This window comes from Pygocentrus nattereri, chromosome 17, assembly GCF_015220715.1.
Source record: "Pygocentrus nattereri isolate fPygNat1 chromosome 17, fPygNat1.pri, whole genome shotgun sequence".
In the NCBI taxonomy this organism is placed as follows: domain Eukaryota; kingdom Metazoa; phylum Chordata; class Actinopteri; order Characiformes; family Serrasalmidae; genus Pygocentrus; species Pygocentrus nattereri.
The window spans coordinates 11,520,511-11,538,259 of NC_051227.1; the positions used below are offsets into that span (position 1 = coordinate 11,520,511).

Sequence of the window (17,749 nt, forward strand, 5' to 3'; positions counted from 1 at the left end):
ATGGGTGGGGCTAAACCGCTGTAGCTGAATGGGTGGGGCTAAACCGCTGTAGCTGAATGGTGGAGCTAAACTGCTGTAGCTGAATGGTGGGGCTAAACTGTATTGTATTTCAGCAGCAGGGATCAAATCTCAGACAGACACTCCACCATCAATATACTATACAGTCACAGTACATTACTGATCTTTACGCATCCAAAATATGTGACATGTTAGATAAAAACACCTGAAGTACATTTTAGTGGCCAGTTTGGGAAAAAAAGGAATGTGATAGTGAACGTTGTGACGCTGGTGTTTGTGAGGGACACTGATGTTTCTGAGGAGAACAAAACATCAGAACATCAGAACATGATCCTCATTAAATGTCACAGTCTGAAAAAAGAGGAGAGGTGACTAAGTGCATGATGGGAAATCCTGTCAGCTCCCCTCAGGCTCTCTCTCCCTCTCTTTATAAGGGAGGTCTGAGTGGTCAGCGGTCACTCTGTGATGGGGACGGCGAGTTAGGAGCAGCTCTGCGGATCATCTGAAGGTAAATCTTCAGCTTTATGTGAGTTTTGCTTCCAGAGGAACGCAAATCAGCCTGATCTCTGACCTGCAGCTGCTCTTTATGATCGACTGACTTTAATCATCAGAGCAGTTTGTGGGTTTTTGGCTGTTTTGCTGTGTTTTCCCGGTTTCAGTACTGCTAACAGATGTGTGGAAAACACTTCACATATCACCGCTGTCCAGGAGCTTTCCAGTATCTCCACAACGGTCCCTTTACAGTAGAAGGAAAAATGTTATTGATGTTTAATGTAAGTCAATGTAACGGCTTTTATTCCAGGTGAGTTTGGAGTGTTTCTATTGGTCTATTCATCATGAAGTTGGTGCACAATGTAAAGGGTGAGTTCAAATCATGTAAAATACAGACGGACAAATGTTTTTTAGGCTCTGATGACGTATTTAATATTCTTCTCATTACTGTAAGTGTGAAGGTTGTCGGGGTCTCTGTTCTCTGATGATGATCTTGTTCATGTCAGTATATTCTCAGCGGTGTTGACCTCCTCCCCAGCTGTGGACGGGACAGTTAACAGTTTTAACGATATACTGTGATATGAACTCCAAATAATAATCAAATCGTTTTAATTTAAGTGATTCTGATAACTATGATCAGCATCTTATTAAAATAAGTCATCTGACCAGTAAACAGTGATTTATTTAGGTATTTAGTGTCCAGTAAATACAACAGTAAACAGTCAGTGCAGTTTAACACTCGTCACACTTGACTCTTCACTGCGTTTTAACCTGCAGTGATTCTTAAAACCGGATCGTGTTTGTAAACTGAGGCCATGGAAGTTTTATATCTCCCCATGATCTGCGGAGCTAGGCGGACATTCTCCGTCATTAATAACTCTCGGGGAGGAGGGAAAAGCAGTTTAGAGGATCAGCAAAAACATCTGCAATCAGGCTAATCAGAGAGCAAAGGTCCTCATCGGCCCCCACTTCCTGAACAGCACAGATAAGCTCAGATAAACCCCTTAAAATAGAGCCTCCATCCCAAATACTGGAATACTGGAGCTGAATACAGGGAGATGAATCTGTGATTACTGATCAATTGTTCAGTCACAGAGCTGATTCAGTTGATGCCAACACTGCAGGACATCTTCTGTGATAAGGTCTCACCATTTTAGCTGAAACCTGGTAACATAAGGAATCGTATATGACAGATTTTCTTAGGCAGTACAGCAACAATGGTTGTTTAGTGAGGGTTGTTTAGTGATAATTGTTTACTGAGGGTTGTTTAGTGATGATTGTTTAGTGAGGATTGTTTAGTGATGATTGTTTAGTGAGGGTTGTTTAGTGATGATTGTTTAGCAAGGGTTGTTTAGTGATGATTGTTTAGTGAGGGTTGTTTAGTGATGATTGTTTAGCAAGGGTTGCTTAGTGAGGGTTGGTTAGTGAGGGTTGTTTAGTGATGATTGTTTAGTGAGGGTTGTTTAGTGAAGGTTGTTTAGTGATGATTGTTTAGTGAGGGTTGTTTAGTGATGATTGTTTAGTGATGATTGTTTAGTGAGGGTTGTTTAGTGATGATTGTTTAGTGAGGATTGTTTAGTGAGGGTTGTTTAGTAATGATTGTTTAGCAAGGGTTGTTTAGTGAGGGCTGTTTAGTGAGGGTTGTTTAGTGAGGGTTGTTTAGTGATGATTGTTTAGTGATGATTGTTTAGTGAGGGTTGTTTAGTGATGATTGTTTAGTGAGGATTGTTTAGTGAGGGTTGTTTAGTGATTGTGTAGTGATGATTGTTTAGTGAGGGTTGTTTAGTGATGATTGTTCAGTGAGGGTTGTTTAGTGATGATTGTTTAGTGATGATTGTTTAGTGAGGGTTGTTTAGTGATGATTGTTTAGTGAGGGTTGTTGAGTGATGATTGTTTAGTGAGGTTTGTTTAGTGAGGGTTGTTTAGTGAGTGTTGTTTAGTGATGATTGTTTAGTGAGGGTTGTTTAGTGAGGGTGGTTTAGTGAGGGTTGTTTAGTGATGATTGTTTACTGAGGGTTGTTTAGTGATGATTGTTTAGTGAGGATTGTTTAGTGATGATTGTTTAGTGAGGGTTGTTTAGTGATGATTGTTTAGCGAGGGTTGTTTAGTGATGATTGATTAGTGAGGGTTGTTTAGTGATGATTGTTTAGCAAGGGTTGTTTAGTGAGGGTTGGTTAGTGAGGGTTGTTTAGTGATGATTGTTTAGTGAGGGTTGTTTAGTGATGATTGTTTAGTGAGGGTTGTTTAGTGAGGGTTGTTTAGTAATGATTGTTTAGCAAGGGTTGTTTAGTGAGGGTTGTTTAGTGAGGGTTGTTTAGTGAGGGTTGTTTAGTGATGATTGTTTAGTGAGGGTTGTTTAGTGATGATTGTTTAGTGAGGATTGTTTAGTGAGGGTTGTTTAGTGATTGTTTAGTGATGATTGTTTAGTGAGGGTTGTTTAGTGATGATTGTTTAGTGATGATTGTTTAGTGAGGGTTGTTTAGTGATGATTGTTTAGTGATGATTGTTTAGTGAGGGTTGTTTAGTGATGATTGTTTAGTGAGGGTTGTTGAGTGATGATTGTTTAGTGAGGTTTGTTTAGTGAGGGTTGTTTAGTGAGTGTTGTTTAGTGATGATTGTTTAGTGAGGGTTGTTTAGTGAGGGTGGTTTAGTGAGGGTTGTTTAGTGATGATTGTTTACTGAGGGTTGTTTAGTGATGATTGTTTAGTGAGGATTGTTTAGTGATGATTGTTTAGTGAGGGTTGTTTAGTGATGATTGTTTAGCGAGGGTTGTTTAGTGATGATTGATTAGTGAGGGTTGTTTAGTGATGATTGTTTAGCAAGGGTTGTTTAGTGAGGGTTGGTTAGTGAGGGTTGTTTAGTGATGATTGTTTAGTGAGGGTTGTTTAGTGATGATTGTTTAGTGAGGGTTGTTTAGTGAGGGTTGTTTAGTGATGATTGTTTAGTGAGGGTTGTTTAGTAATGATTGTTTAGCAAGGGTTGTTTAGTGAGGGCTGTTTAGTGAGGGTTGTTTAGTGAGGGTTGTTTAGTGATGATTGTTTAGTGAGGGTTGTTTAGTGAGGGTTGTTTAGTGAGGATTGTTTAGTGAGGGTTGTTTAGTGATTGTTTAGTGATGATTGTTTAGTGAGGGTTGTTTAGTGATGATTGTTTAGTGATGATTGTTTAGTGAGGGTTGTTTAGTGATGATTGTTTAGTGAGGGTTGTTTAGTGATGATTGTTTAGTGAGGGTTGTTGTGTGATGATTGTTTAGTGAGGTTTCTTTAGTGAGGGTTGTTTAGTGAGTGTTGTTTGGTGATGATTGTTTAGTGAGGGTTGTTTAGTGAGGGTGGTTTAGTGAGGGTTGTTTAGTGATGATTGTTTACTGAGGGTTGTTTAGTGCTGATTGTTTAGTGAGGGTTGTTTAGTGAGGGTTGTTTAGTGATGATTGTTTAGTGAGGGTTGTTTAGTGATGATTGTTTAGCAAGGGTTGTTTAGTGAGGGCTGTTTAGTGAGGGTTGTTTAGTGAGGGTTGTTTAGTGATGATTGTTTAGTGATGATTGTTTAGTGAGGGTTGTTTAGTGAGGGTTGTTTAGTGAGGATTGTTTAGTGAGGGTTGTTTAGTGATTGTTTAGTGATGATTGTTTAGTGAGGGTTGTTTAGTGATGATTGTTTAGTGATGATTGTTTAGTGAGGGTTGTTTAGTGATGATTGTTTAGTGAGGGTTGTTTAGTGATGATTGTTTAGTGATGATTGTATAGTGAGGGTTGTTGAGTGATGATTGTTTAGTGAGGGTTGTTGTGTGATGATTGTTTAGTGAGGTTTGTTTAGTGAGGGTTGTTTAGTGAGTGTTGTTTAGTGATGATTGTTTAGTGAGGGTTGTTTAGTGAGGGTGGTTTAGTGAGGGTTGTTTAGTGATGATTGTTTACTGAGGGTTGTTTAGTGATGATTGTTTAGCAAGGGTTGTATAGTGAGGGTTGTTTAGTGAGGGTTGTTTAGTAATGATTGTTTAGCAAGGGTTGTTTAGTGAGGGCTGTTTAGTGAAGATTGTTTAGTGATGATTGTTTAGTGAGGGTTGTTTAGTGATGATTGTTTAGTGAGGGTTGTTTAGTGAGGGTAGTTTAGTGAGGGTTGTTTAGTGATGATTGTTTACTGAGGGTTGTTTAGTGATGATTGTTTAGTGAGGATTGTTTAGTGATGATTGTTTAGTGAGGGTTGTTTAGTGATGATTGTTTAGCAAGGGTTGTTTAGTGATGATTGTTTAGTGAGGGTTGGTTAGTGAGGGTTGTTTAGTGATGATTGTTTAGTGAGGGTTGTTTAGTGATGATTGTTTAGTGATGATTGTTTAGTGAGGGTTGTTTAGTGATGATTGTTTAGTGAGGATTGTTTAGTGAGGGTTGTTTAGTGATGATTGTTTAGTGAGGGTTGTTTAGTAATGATTGTTTAGCAAGGGTTGTTTAGTGAGGGCTGTTTAGTGAGGGTTGTTTAGTGAGGGTTGTTTAGTGATGATTGTTTAGTGATGATTGTTTAGTGAGGGTTGTTTAGTGATGATTGATAGTGAGGATTGTTTAGTGAGGGTTGTTTAGTGATGATTGTTTAGTGAGGGTTGTTTAGTAATGATTGTTTAGCAAGGGTTGTTTAGTGAGGGCTGTTTAGTGAGGGTTGTTTAGTGAGGGTTGTTTAGTGATGATTGTTTAGTGATGATTGTTTAGTGAGGGTTGTTTAGTGATGATTGTTTAGTGAGGATTGTTTAGTGAGGGTTGTTTAGTGATTGTTTAGTGATGATTGTTTAGTGAGGGTTGTTTAGTGATGATTGTTTAGTGATGATTGTTTAGTGAGGGTTGTTTAGTGATGATTGTTTAGTGAGGGTTGTTTAGTGATGATTGTTTAGTGATGATTGTTTAGTGAGGGTTGTTTAGTGATGATTGTTTAGTGATGATTGTTTAGTGAGGTTTGTTTAGTGAGGGTTGTTTAGTGAGTGTTGTTTAGTGATGATTGTTTAGTGAGGGTTGTTTAGTGAGGGTGGTTTAGTGAGGGTTGTTTAGTGATGATTGTTTACTGAGGGTTGTTTAGTGATGATTGTTTAGTGAGGATTGTTTAGTGATGATTGTTTAGTGAGGGTTGTTAAGTGATGATTGTTTAGCAAGGGTTGTTTAGTGAGGGCTGTTTAGTGATGATTGTTTAGTGAGGATTGTTTAGTGAGGGTTGTTTAGTGATGATTGTTTAGCAAGGGTTGTTTAGTGAGGGTTGTTTAGTGAGGGTTGTTTAGTGATGATTGTTTAGCAAGGGTTGTATAGTGAGGGTTGTTTAGTGAGGGTTGTTTAGTAATGATTGTTTAGCAAGGGTTGTTTAGTGAGGGCTGTTTAGTGAAGATTGTTTAGTGATGATTGTTTAGTGAGGGTTGTTTAGTGATGATTGTTTAGTGAGGGTTGTTTAGTGATGATTGTTTAGTGAGGATTGTTTAGTGATGATTGTTTAGTGATGATTGTTTAGTGAGGGTTGTTTAGTGATGATTGTTTAGCAAGGGTTGTTTAGTGAGGGCTGTTTAGTGAGGGTTGTTTAGTGATGATTGCTTAGTGATGATTGTTTAGTGAGGGTTGTTTAGTGAGGGTTGTTTAGTGATGATTGTTTAGTGATGATTGTATAGTAAGGGTTGTTTAGTGATGATTGTTTAGTGAGGGTTGTTTAGTGATGATTGTTTAGTGAGGGTTGTTTAGTGAGGGTTGTTTAGTGATGATTGTTTAGCAAGGGTTGTTTAGTGAGGGTTGTTTAGTGAGGGTTGTTTAGTAATGATTGTTTAGCAAGGGTTGTTTAGTGAGGGCTGTTTAGTGAAGATTGTTTAGTGATGATTGTTTAGTGAGGGTTGTTTAGTGATGATTGTTTAGTGATGATTGTTTAGTGAGGGTTGTTTAGTGATGATTGTTTAGCAAGGGTTGTTTAGTGAGGGTTGATTAGTGATGATTGTTTAGTAAGGGTTGTTTAGTGATGATTGTTTAGTGATGATTGTTTAGTGCTGATTGTTCAGTGAGGGTTGTTTAGTGATGATTGTTTAGCAAGGGTTGTATAGTGAGGGTTGTTTAGTGAGGGTTGTTTAGTGAGGGTGGTTTAGTGAGGGTTGTTTAGTGATGATTGTTTAGTGAGGGTTGTTTAGTGATGATTGTTTAGTGAGGATTGTTTAGTGATGATTGTTTAGTGAGGGTTGTTTAGTGATGATTGTTTAGCGAGGGTTGTTTAGTGATGATTGTTTAGTGAGGGTTGTTTAGTGATGATTGTTTAGCAAGGGTTGTTTAGTGAGGGTTGGTTAGTGAGGGTTGTTTAGTGAGGGTTGTTTAGTGATGATTGTTTAGTGAGGGTTGTTTAGTGAGGGTTGTTTAGTGATGATTGTTTAGTGAGGGTTGTTTAGTAATGATTGTTTAGCAAGGGTTGTTTAGTGAGGGCTGTTTAGTGAGGGTTGTTTAGTGAGGGTTGTTTAGTGATGATTGTTTAGTGATGATTGTTTAGTGAGGGTTGTTTAGTGATGATTGTTTAGTGAGGATTGTTTAGTGAGGGTTGTTTAGTGATTGTTTAGTTGATGATGTTTAGTGAGGGTTGTTTAGTGATGATTGTTTAGTGATGATTGTTTAGTGAGGGTTGTTTAGTGATGATTGTTTAGTGAGGGTTGTTTAGTGATGATTGTTTAGTGATGATTGTATAGTGAGGGTTGTTGAGTGATGATTGTTAGTGAGGGTTGTTGTGTGATGATTGTTTAGTGAGGTTTGTTTAGTGAGGGTTGTTTAGTGAGTGTTGTTTAGTGATGATTGTTTAGTGAGGGTTGTTTAGTGAGGGTGGTTTAGTGAGGGTTGTTTAGTGATGATTGTTTACTGAGGGTTGTTTAGTGATGATTGTTTAGTGAGGATTGTTTAGTGCTGATTGTTCAGTGAGGGTTGTTTAGTGATGATTGTTTAGCAAGGGTTGTATAGTGAGGGTTGTTTAGTGAGGGTTGTTTAGTAATGATTGTTTAGCAAGGGTTGTTTAGTGAGGGCTGTTTAGTGAAGATTGTTTAGTGATGATTGTTTAGTGAGGGTTGTTTAGTGATGATTGTTTAGAGAGGTTGTTTAGTGAGGGTGGTTTAGTGAGGGTTGTTTAGTGATGATTGTTTACTGAGGGTTGTTAGTGATGATTGTTTAGTGAGGATTGTTTAGTGATGATTGTTTAGCGAGGGTTGTTTAGTGATGATTGTTTAGCAAGGGTTGTTTAGTGATGATTGTTTAGTGAGGGTTGGTTAGTGAGGGTTGTTTAGTGATGATTGTTTAGTGATGATTGTTTAGTGAGGGTTGTTTAGTGATGATTGTTTAGTGAGGATTGTTTAGTGAGGGTTGTTTAGTGATGATTGTTTAGTGAGGGTTGTTTAGTAATGATTGTTTAGCAAGGGTTGTTTTAGTGAGGGCTGTTTAGTGAGGTTGTTTAGTGAGGGTTGTTTAGTGATGATTGTTTAGTGATGATTGTTTAGTGAGGGTTGTTTAGTGATGATTGATAGTGAGGATTGTTTAGTGAGGGTTGTTTAGTGATGATTGTATAGTGAGGGTTGTTTAGTAATGATTGTTTAGCAAGGGTTGTTTAGTGAGGGCTGTTTAGTGAGGGTTGTTTAGTGAGGGTTGTTTAGTGATGATTGTTTAGTGATGATTGTTTAGTGAGGGTTGTTTAGTGATGATTGTTTAGTGAGGATTGTTTAGTGAGGGTTGTTTAGTGATTGTTTAGTGATGATTGTTTAGTGAGGGTTGTTTAGTGATGATTGTTTAGTGAGGGTTGTTTAGTGATGATTGTTTAGTGAGGGTTGTTTAGTGATGATTGTATAGTGATGATTGTTTAGTGAGGTATGTTTAGTGATGATTGTTTAGTGAGGGTTGTTGTGTGATGATTGTTTACTGAGGGTTGTTTAGTGATGATTGTTTAGTGAGGATTGTTTAGTGATGATTGTTTAGTGAGGGTTGTTTAGTGATGATTGTTTAGCGAGGGTTGTTTAGTGATGATTGTTTAGTGAGGGTTGTTTAGTGATGATTGTTTAGCAAGGGTTGTTTAGTGAGGGTTGGTTAGTGAGGGTTGTTTAGTGATGATTGTTTAGTGAGGGTTGTTTAGTGATGATTGTTTAGTGAGGGTTGTTTAGTGAGGGTTGTTTAGTGATGATTGTTTAGTGAGGGTTGTTTAGTAATGATTGTTTAGCAAGGGTTGTTTAGTGAGGGCTGTTTAGTGAGGGTTGTTTAGTGAGGGTTGTTTAGTGATGATTGTTTAGTGATGATTGTTTAGTGAGGGTTGTTTAGTGATGATTGTTTAGTGAGGATTGTTTAGTGAGGGTTGTTTAGTGATTGTTTAGTGATGATTGTTTAGTGAGGGTTGTTTAGTGATGATTGTTTAGTGATGATTGTTTAGTGAGGGTTGTTTAGTGATGATTGTTTAGTGATGATTGTTTAGTGATGATTGTATAGTGAGGGTTGTTGAGTGATGATTGTTTAGTGAGGGTTGTTGTGTGATGATTGTTTAGTGAGGTTTGTTTAGTGAGGGTTGTTTAGTGAGTGTTGTTTAGTGATGATTGTTTAGTGAGGGTTGTTTAGTGAGGGTGGTTTAGTGAGGGTTGTTTAGTGATGATTGTTTACTGAGGGTTGTTTAGTGATGATTGTTTAGTGAGGATTGTTTAGTGCTGATTGTTCAGTGAGGGTTGTTTAGTGATGATTGTTTAGCAAGGGTTGTATAGTGAGGGTTGTTTAGTGAGGGTTGTTTAGTGATGATTGTTTAGCAAGGGTTGTTTAGTGAGGGCTGTTTAGTGAAGATTGTTTAGTGATGATTGTTTAGTGAGGGTTGTTTAGTGATGATTGTTTAGTGAGGGTTGTTTAGTGAGGGTGGTTTAGTGAGGGTTGTTTAGTGATGATTGTTTACTGAGGGTTGTTTAGTGATGATTGTTTAGTGAGGATTGTTTAGTGATGATTGTTTAGCGAGGGTTGTTTAGTGATGATTGTTTAGCAAGGGTTGTTTAGTGATGATTGTTTAGTGAGGGTTGGTTAGTGAGGGTTGTTTAGTGATGATTGTTTAGTGATGATTGTTTAGTGAGGGTTGTTTAGTGATGATTGTTTAGTGAGGATTGTTTAGTGATGATTGTTTAGTGAGGGTTGTTTAGTAATGATTGTTTAGCAAGGGTTGTTTAGTGAGGGCTGTTTAGTGAGGGTTGTTTAGTGAGGGTTGTTTAGTGATGATTGTTTAGTGATGATTGTTTAGTGAGGGTTGTTTAGTGATGATTGATAGTGAGGATTGTTTAGTGAGGGTTGTTTAGTGATGATTGTATAGTGAGGGTTGTTTAGTAATGATTGTTTAGCAAGGGTTGTTTAGTGAGGGCTGTTTAGTGAGGGTTGTTTAGTGAGGGTTGTTTAGTGATGATTGTTTAGTGATGATTGTTTAGTGAGGGTTGTTTAGTGATGATTGTTTAGTGAGGATTGTTTAGTGAGGGTTGTTTAGTGATTGTTTAGTGATGATTGTTTAGTGAGGGTTGTTTAGTGATGATTGTTTAGTGATGATTGTTTAGTGAGGGTTGTTTAGTGATGATTGTTTAGTGAGGGTTGTTTAGTGATGATTGTATAGTGATGATTGTTTAGTGAGGTATGTTTAGTGATGATTGTTTAGTGAGGGTTGTTGTGTGATGATTGTTTAGTGAGGTTTGTTTAGTGAGGGTTGTTTAGTGATGATTGTTTAGTGAGGGTTGTTTAGTGAGGGTGGTTTAGTGAGGGTTGTTTAGTGATGATTGTTTACTGAGGGTTGTTTAGTGATGATTGTTTAGTGAGGATTGTTTAGTGATGATTGTTTAGTGAGGGTTGTTAAGTGATGATTGTTTAGCAAGGGTTGTTTAGTGAGGGCTGTTTAGTGATGATTGTTTAGTGAGGATTGTTTAGTGAGGGTTGTTTAGTGATGATTGTTTAGCAAGGGTTGTTTAGTGAGGGTTGTTTAGTGAGGGTTGTTTAGTGATGATTGTTTAGCAAGGGTTGTATAGTGAGGGTTGTTTAGTGAGGGTTGTTTAGTAATGATTGTTTAGCAAGGGTTGTTTAGTGAGGGCTGTTTAGTGAAGATTGTTTAGTGATGATTGTTTAGTGAGGGTTGTTTAGTGATGATTGTTTAGTGAGGGTTGTTTAGTGAGGGTTGTTTACTGAGGGTTGTTTAGTGATGATTGTTTAGTGAGGATTGTTTAGTGATGATTGTTTAGTGATGATTGTTTAGTGAGGGTTGTTTAGTGATGATTGTTTAGCAAGGGTTGTTTAGTGAGGGCTGTTTAGTGAGGGTTGTTTAGTGATGATTGCTTAGTGATGATTGTTTAGTGAGGGTTGTTTAGTGAGGGTTGTTTAGTGATGATTGTTTAGTGATGATGGTATAGTAAGGGTTGTTTAGTGATGATTGTTTAGTGAGGGTTGTTTAGTGATGATTGTTTAGTGAGGGTTGTTTAGTGATGATTGTTTAGCAAGGGTTGTTTAGTGAGGGTTGTTTAGTGAGGGTTGTTTAGTAATGAATGTTTAGCAAGGGTTGTTTAGTGAGGGCTGTTTAGTGAAGATTGTTTAGTGATGATTGTTTAGTGAGGGTTGTTTAGTGATGATTGTTTAGCAAGGGTTGTTTAGTGAGGGTTGATTAGTGATGATTGTTTAGTAAGGGTTGTTTAGTGATGATTGTTTAGTGATGATTGTTTAGTGAGGGTTGTTTAGTGATGATTGTTTAGTGAAGTTTGTTTAGTGATGATTGTTTAGTGATGATTTTTTAGTGAGGGTTGTTTAATGAAGTTTGTTTAGTGATGATTGTTTAGTGAGGGTTGTTTAGTAATGATTGTTTAGCAAGGGTTGTTTAGTGAGGGTTGTTTAGTGAGGGCTGTTTAGTGAGGGTTGTTTAGTGAGGGTTGTTTAGTGATGATTGTTTAGTGATGATTGTTTAGTGAGGGTTGTTTAGTGATGATTGTTTAGTGAGGATTGTTTAGTGAGGGTTGTTTAGTGATTGTTTAGTGATGATTGTTTAGTGAGGGTTGTTTAGTGATGATTGTTTAGTGATGATTGTTTAGTGAGGGTTGTTTAGTGATGATTGTTTAGTGATGATTGTTTAGTGAGGGTTGTTTAGTGATGATTGTTTAGTGAGGGTTGTTGTGTGATGATTGTTTAGTGAGGTTTGTTTAGTGAGGGTTGTTTAGTGAGTGTTGTTTAGTGATGATTGTTTAGTGAGGGTTGTTTAGTGAGGGTGGTTTAGTGAGGGTTGTTTAGTGATGATTGTTTACTGAGGGTTGTTTAGTGATGATTATTTAGTGAGGATTGTTTAGTGATGATTGTTTAGTGAGGGTTGTTAAGTGATGATTGTTTAGCGAGGGTTGTTTAGTGAGGGTTGTTTAGTGAGGGTTGTTTAGTGATGATTGCTTAGTGATGATTGTATAGTGAGGGCTGTTTAGTGATGATTGTTTACTGAGGATTATTTAGTGAGGGTTGTTTAGTGATGATTGTTTAGTGATGATTGTTTAGTGAGGGTTGATTAGTGATGATTGTTTAGTGATGATTGTTTAGTGAGGGTTGTTTAGTGAGGGTTGTTTAGTGATGATTGTTTAGCAAGGGTTGTTTAGCGAGGGTTGTTTAGTAATGATTGTTTAGCAAGGGTTGTTTAGTGAGGGCTGTTTAGTGAAGATTGTTTAGTGATGATTGTTTAGCAAGGGTTGTTTAGTGAGGGCTGTTTAGTGAGGGTTGTTTAGTGAGGGTTGTTTAGTGATGATTGTTTAGTGAGGATTGTTTAGTGAGGGTTGTTTAGTGAGGGTTGTTTAGTGATGATTGTTTAGCAAGGGTTGTTTAGTGAGGGCTGTTTAGTGAGGGTTGTTTAGTGAGGATTGTTTAGTGCTGATTGTTTAGTGAGGGTTGTTTAGTGATGATTGTTTAGTGATGATTGTTTAGTGAGGGTTGTTTAGTGATGATTGTTTAGTGAGGGTTGTTTAGTGAGGGTTGTTTAGTGATGATTGTTTAGCAAGGGTTGTTTAGTGAGGGTTGTTTAGTGAGGGTTGTTTAGTAATGATTGTTTAGCAAGGGTTGTTTAGTGAGGGCTGTTTAGTGAAGATTGTTTAGTGATGATTGTTTAGTGAGGGTTGTTTAGTGATGATTGTTTAGCAAGGGTTGTTTAGTGAGGGTTGATTAGTGATGATTGTTTAGTAAGGGTTGTTTAGTGATGATTGTTTAGTGATGATTGTTTAGTGAGGGTTGTTTAGTGATGATTGTTTAGTGAAGTTTGTTTAGTGATGATTGTTTAGTGATGATTTTTTAGTGAGGGTTGTTTAATGAAGTTTGTTTAGTGATGATTGTTTAGTGAGGGTTGTTTAGTAATGATTGTTTAGCAAGGGTTGTTTAGTGAGGGTTGTTTAGTGAGGGCTGTTTAGTGAGGGTTGTTTAGTGAGGGTTGTTTAGTGATGATTGTTTAGTGATGATTGTTTAGTGAGGGTTATTTAGTGATGATTGTTTAGTGAGGATTGTTTAGTGAGGGTTGTTTAGTGATTGTTTAGTGATGATTGTTTAGTGAGGGTTGTTTAGTGATGATTGTTTAGTGATGATTGTTTAGTGAGGGTTGTTTAGTGATGATTGTTTAGTGATGATTGTTTAGTGAGGGTTGTTTAGTGATGATTGTTTAGTGAGGGTTGTTGTGTGATGATTGTTTAGTGAGGTTTGTTTAGTGAGGGTTGTTTAGTGAGTGTTGTTTAGTGATGATTGTTTAGTGAGGGTTGTTTAGTGAGGGTGGTTTAGTGAGGGTTGTTTAGTGATGATTGTTTACTGAGGGTTGTTTAGTGATGATTGTTTAGTGAGGATTGTTTAGTGATGATTGTTTAGTGAGGGTTGTTAAGTGATGATTGTTTAGCGAGGGTTGTTTAGTGAGGGTTGTTTAGTGAGGGTTGTTTAGTGATGATTGCTTAGTGATGATTGTATAGTGAGGGCTGTTTAGTGATGATTGTTTACTGAGGATTATTTAGTGAGGGTTGTTTAGTGATGATTGTTTAGTGATGATTGTTTAGTGAGGGTTGATTAGTGATGATTGTTTAGTGATGATTGTTTAGTGAGGGTTGTTTAGTGAGGGTTGTTTAGTGATGATTGTTTAGCAAGGGTTGTTTAGCGAGGGTTGTTTAGTAATGATTGTTTAGCAAGGGTTGTTTAGTGAGGGCTGTTTAGTGAAGATTGTTTAGTGATGATTGTTTAGCAAGGGTTGTTTAGTGAGGGCTGTTTAGTGAGGGTTGTTTAGTGAGGGTTGTTTACTGAGGGTTGTTTAGTGATGATTGTTTAGTGAGGATTGTTTAGTGAGGGTTGTTTAGTGAGGGTTGTTTAGTGATGATTGTTTAGCAAGGGTTGTTTAGTGAGGGCTGTTTAGTGAGGGTTGTTTAGTGAGGGTTGTTTACTGAGGGTTGTTTAGTGATGATTGTTTAGTGAGGATTGTTTAGTGATGATTGTTTAGTGAGGGTTGTTTAGTGATGATTGTTTAGCAAGGGTTGTTTAGTGAGGGCTGTTTAGTGAGGGTTGTTTAGTGAGGGTTGTTTAGTGATGATTGCTTAGTGATGATTGTTTAGTGAGGGTTGTTTAGTGAGGGTTGTTTAGTGATGATTGTTTAGTGATGATTGTTTAGTAAGGGTTGTTTAGTGATGATTGTTTAGTGAGGGTTGTTTAGTGATGATTGTTTAGTGAGGGTTGTTTAGTGAGGGTTGTTTAGTAATGATTGTTTAGCAAGGGTTGTTTAGTGAGGGCTGTTTAGTGAAGATTGTTTAGTGATGATTGTTTAGTAAGGGTTGTTTAGTGATGATTGTTTAGTGAGGGTTGTTTAGTGATGATTGTTTAGTGATGATTGTTTAGTGAGGGTTGTTTAGTGATGATTGTTTAGCAAGGGTTGTTTAGTGAGGATTGTTTAGTGATGATTGTTTAGTAAGGGTTGTTTAGTGATGATTGTTTAGTGAGGGTTGTTTAGTGATGATTGTTTAGTGATGATTGTTTACTGAGGGTTGTTTAGTGATGATTGTTTAGCAAGGGTTGTTTAGTGAGGGTTGTTTACTGAGGGCTGTTTAGTGAAGATTGTTTAGTAAGGGTTCTTTAGTGATGATTGTTTAGTGATGATTGTTTAGTGAGGGTTGTTTAGTGATGATTGTTTAGTGAGGGCTGTTTAGTGATGATTGTTTAGTGATGATTGTTTAGTGATGATTGTTTAGCAAGGGTTGTTTAGTGAAGTTTGTTTAGTGATGATTGTTTAGTGATGATTTTTTAGTGAGGGTTGTTTAGTGAAGTTTGTTTAGTGAGGGTTGTTTAGTGATGATTGTTTAGTGAGGGTTGTTTAGTGAAGTTTGTTTAGTGATGATTGTTTAGTGATGGAGCGGCACGGTGGCGTGGTAGGTAGCGCTGTCGCCTCACAGCGAGGAGGGCCTGGGTTCGATTCCCTGGCCGGGCGACCGGGGTCCTCTCTGTGTGGAGTTTGCATGTTCTCCCCGTGTCTGCGTGGGTTTCCTCCGGGTTCTCCGGTTTCCTCCCACAGTCCAAAGACATGCAGTCAGGCCAATTGGATGTGCTAAATTGCCCCTAGGTGTGAGTGTGTGAGTGACTGTCTGTGTCTGTCTGTCTGCCCTGCGATGGACTGGCGTCCCATCCAGGGTGTATCCTGCCTTCCGCCCGAAGACTGCTGGGATAGGCTCCAGCACCCCCCCGCGACCCTGACGGAGAAGCGGCTTAGAAAATGGATGGATGGATGGATATTTAGTGAAGTTTGTTTAGTGAGGGTTGATTAGTGATGATTGTTTAGTGAGGGTTGTTTAGTGAAGTTTGGTTAGTGAGGATTGTTTAGTGAGGATTGTTTAGTGTTGATTGTTTAGTGAGGGTTGTTTAGTGAAGTTTGTTTAGTGATGATTGTTTAGTGAAGTTTGTTTAGTGAGGGTTGATTAGTGATGATTGTTTAGTGAGGGTTGTTTAGTGAAGTTTGTTTAGTGATGATTGTTTAGTGAGGGTTGTTTAGTGAGGGTTGTTTAGTGATGTTTGTTTAGTGATGATTGTTTAGTGATGATTGTTTAGTGATGATTGTTTAGTGAGGGTTGTTTAGTGATGTTTGTTTAGTGATGATTGTTTAGTGAGGGTTGTTTAGTGATGTTTGTTTAGTGATGATTATTTAGTGATGAAGGTTTAGTGAGGGTTGTTTAGTGAAGTTTGTTTAGTGAGGGTTGTTTAGTGATGATTGTTTAGTGATGATTCTTTAGTGAGGGTTGTTTAGTGATGTTTGTTTAGTGATGATTATTTAGTGATGATTGTTTAGTGAGGGTTGTTTAGTGAAGTTTGTTTAGTGAGGGTTGTTTAGTGATGATTTTTTAGTGATGATTGTTTAGTGAGGGTTGTTTAGTGAAGTTTGTTTAGTGATGATTGTTTAGTGAGGGTTGTTTAGTGATGATTGTTTAGTGAAGTTTGTTTAGTGATGATTGTTTAGTGAAGTTTGTTTAGTGAGGGTTGTTTAGTGATGATTGTTTAGTGAGGGTTGTTTAGTGAAGTTTGTTTAGTGATGATTGTTTAGTGATGATTGTTTAGTGAGGGTTGTTTAGTGAAGTTTGTTTAGTGAGGGTTGTTTAGTGAAGTTTGTTTAGTGAGGGTTGTTTAGTGAAGTTTGTGTAGTGAGGATTGTTTAGTGATGATTGTTTAGTGATGACTGTTTAGTGATGATTGTTTAGTGAGGGTTGTTTGTGATGATTGTTTAGTGAGGGTTGTTTAGTGAGGGTTGTTTGTGATGATTGTTTAGTGAGGGTTGTTTAGTGATGATTGTTTTGTGAGGGTTGTTTAGTGAAGTTTGTTTAGTGAAGTTTGTGTAGTGAGGGTTGTTTAGTGATGATTGTTTAGTGAGGGTTGTTTAGTGATGATTGTTTTGTGAGGGTTGTTTAGTGAAGTTTGTTTAGTGATGATTGTTTAGTGAGGGTTGTTTAGTGAAGTTTGTTTAGCGAGGGTTTAGTGAGGGTTAGTTTAGAGATGATTGTTTAGTGAGGGTTGTTTAGTGAAGTTTGTTTAGTGATGATTTTTTAGTGAAGTTTGTTTAGTGAGGGTTGATTAGTGAAGTTTGTTTAGTGATGATTGTTTAGTGATGATTGTTTAGTGAGGGTTGTTTAGTGATGATTGTTTAGTGATGATTGTTTAGTGATGATTGTTTAGTGAGGGTTGTTTAGTGATGATTGTTTAGTGATGATTGTTTAGTGAGGGTTGTTTAGTGAAGTTTGTTTAGTGATGATTGTTTAGTGATGACTGTTTAGTGAGGGTTGTTTAGTGATGATTGTTTAGTGATGATTGTTTAGTGAAGTTTGTTTAGTGATGATTGTTTAGTGAGGGTTGTTTAGTAATGATTGTTTAGTGAGGGTTGTTTACTGAAGTTTGTTTAGTGAGGGTTGTTTAGTGATGATTGTTTAGTGAGGGTTGTTTAGTGAGGGTTGTTTAGTGATGATTGTTTAGTGAGGGTTGTTTAGTGATGATTGTTTTGTGAGGGTTGTTTAGTGAAGTTTGTTTAGTGAAGTTTGTGTAGTGAGGGTTGTTTAGTGATGATTGTTTAGTGAGGGTTGTTTAGTGATGATTGTTTTGTGAGGGTTGTTTAGTGAAGTTTGTTTAGTGATGATTGTTTAGTGAGGGTTGTTTAGTGAAGTTTGTTTAGCGAGGGTTTAGTGAGGGTTAGTTTAGAGATGATTGTTTAGTGAGGGTTGTTTAGTGAAGTTTGTTTAGTGATGATTTTTTAGTGAAGTTTGTTTAGTGAGGGTTGATTAGTGAAGTTTGTTTAGTGATGATTGTTTAGTGATGATTGTTTAGTGAGGGTTGTTTAGTGATGATTGTTTAGTGATGATTGTTTAGTGATGATTGTTTAGTGAGGGTTGTTTAGTGATGATTGTTTAGTGATGATTGTTTAGTGAGGGTTGTTTAGTGAAGTTTGTTTAGTGATGATTGTTTAGTGATGACTGTTTAGTGAGGGTTGTTTAGTGATGATTGTTTAGTGATGATTGTTTAGTGAAGTTTGTTTAGTGATGATTGTTTAGTGAGGGTTGTTTAGTAATGATTGTTTAGTGAGGGTTGTTTACTGAAGTTTGTTTAGTGAGGGTTGTTTAGTGATGATTGTTTAGTGAGGGTTGTTTAGTGAGGGTTGTTTAGTGATGACTTTAGTGAGGGTTGTTTAGTGATGACTGTTTAGTGATTATTGTTTAGTGAGGGTTGTTTAGTGATGATTGTTTAGTGAGGGCTGTTTAGTGATGATTGTTTAGTGA

At 37.3% G+C, this 17,749-nt stretch overlaps 1 protein-coding gene across 1 annotated transcript in view; it reads left to right on the forward strand.

Moving 5' to 3' along the window:
• The first annotated feature begins 459 nt into the window (after nt 1-459).
• Nucleotides 460-17,749, forward strand: part of agtr1a (angiotensin II receptor, type 1a) — a 31,027-nt gene continuing 13,737 nt past the window's right edge. Inside the window, exon 1 of the mRNA XM_037546432.1 lies at nt 460-526. The gene's annotated coding sequence lies outside the window, so the exon portion shown is untranslated. The remainder of the gene's footprint in view (nt 527-17,749) is intronic.